This window comes from Chenopodium quinoa, unplaced genomic scaffold (genome assembly GCF_001683475.1).
Source record: "Chenopodium quinoa cultivar QQ74 unplaced genomic scaffold, ASM168347v1, whole genome shotgun sequence".
In the NCBI taxonomy this organism is placed as follows: domain Eukaryota; kingdom Viridiplantae; phylum Streptophyta; class Magnoliopsida; order Caryophyllales; family Amaranthaceae; genus Chenopodium; species Chenopodium quinoa.
Window position 1 is genome coordinate 505,240 of NW_018743516.1, and position 1,832 is coordinate 507,071.

The following is a 1,832-nucleotide window of genomic DNA, read 5'->3' on the forward strand; positions in this document are numbered from 1 at the left end:
CCGTTAAAATATGCATAAGAGACCTCATTTGGACGGGTCTCTATCTCAGGGGTCTCTTTGATAGAGAGACCCTTCTAATGGGAGGGTCTGTTTAGTAGAACAACAAGACCTGTTGTTAGAGATAAGGGATTTGTTAGGTAAGGTATGGAATTGATATTTTAGAAGGTAAACAGACCCGTCATCTAAGATAGGGGGTCTCTTTGGTGGTATCAGTGAAACCTGTTACGTTAGATAATGGGTCTCTTTGTTGTATTTTTGAAAATTAAAAAAAATAAATTACATTTCATACGTACAATTCGCATTTGAAATTTGTATTTTTATGTTGAATTCAAATTGGCGGAATAACATTGGACTAAATAGAATTCATGATATACAATCAAAATCAACATAAATTAGATTGAATCATAATAATAAAAATAAAATTATTTAACTTCACTAAAAATTACAAATATAGTTGCATCAATATGGAGCTTGAGTACTATTTCCAAGTGAGATTTCTGTTTAGCATATGCACATCTGACAAACAAAAAAGAAAGAAAAAAAGAATCAATATCATTGAAAATAAACCCAATAATTAATGAATAAAATAAGTGATGCACAATTAATTAAACACTACAACCAGGCAGGCCGCAGCCCACAATTATATATGTAAATGATATACGAAGTATATGGAAATGGAAAAGGTGTGACCTCTGCTTAATCAATCACCCAACCATGATTCGGGGCACCTGCAAACCATAGTACGAATCCACCGCTTCCGCAAGCTTAGACCACCAGCGTAGCCTTGCCTCCTTAACAATTATATCAACCAAATTTTCACGCTATTAAAAGGAATTGTACAATAAATATGAGGATAATTTGACAAAAAAGCAGATTAAAATGCATAATCACTTACTCCCTTCATTCATCAAATTTTAGGGCCATTAGTTTTTCCCGTCTTATTGAAACTTCCTGTGTCAAATAATTAAACCAAATGAAGTTAAAAAAAAATAACAAATAAACGGATAGTTATTAGCGAAAAAAAAAATTAAATGTTTAATTAATTCAGCAAATTTTTTTTATATAAAAAAAAATGAAACCCTAGATCTAATCCATCCAAATTACTCTTCACAATTCAGAAGCTAATCTAATATCTAACTCAAAACAACAAAATCGCAATTAACAACAAATTAGATATGAATTCAGTTTACAAATTAGCAATTGACCAAAAAAAAAACTTAACCTTTGAATAATTGAAGAAGAAAATCGAACTATGCCGTAAAAAGAAAAAGAAAAATCGAACTATAGCCGTTGTTGCTGTGTGGTCAACCGAATCCCGCCTTAAGTGGTGGTGAAACACTTGTAAATCAGATCTTGATTTATTTGGTGAATGATATCTAAAGTACTTCAATTCTTTGGCGACTTGATGAAGTAGATTGTAATAATTTTAGGTGATAAAAATAGAAAAAAGAGATGATTCCAATGTGGGTTTTAGACAGAGAGAAGGAGCAAAGGAAATAAAACCTTCAACAAGTAAAACGACAGGCCTTTTGCATCTCACTCTCTTTTTCCCACCACAGTAGTGGACCCTAGTACATTTAAGAGACCCGTTTAATTTACCAACGGGTCTCTTATCTATTAGACTTATTTTCTTCTACACATAAGAGACCCGTTACCTCTAATATTAGATCTTTTACATCAAGCATACCTATTATTGAGATAACGGGTCTTTTATTAGGGGTCACTTTTCTAGATTTTGTAGTAGTGTTATTTATAAAGAAAATCAGCCAAAAGATAAAATATCAAAAACAGAGTTCTGATGCAAATAAAATTGGATTAGCGCGAACGCTGGC

At 32.1% G+C, this 1,832-nt stretch overlaps 1 long non-coding RNA gene across 1 annotated transcript; it reads right to left on the reverse strand.

The window, feature by feature from the left end:
* Positions 1–218: 218 nt before the first annotated feature.
* Positions 219–1,541, reverse strand: LOC110739918. Its single transcript, XR_002514949.1, has 4 exons — positions 1,223–1,541; positions 896–951; positions 691–791; positions 219–516 (listed from the first exon to the last, which is right to left on the reverse strand). It is a non-coding gene; the product is annotated as an uncharacterized LOC110739918 (long non-coding RNA).
* Positions 1,542–1,832: the final 291 nt, after the last annotated feature.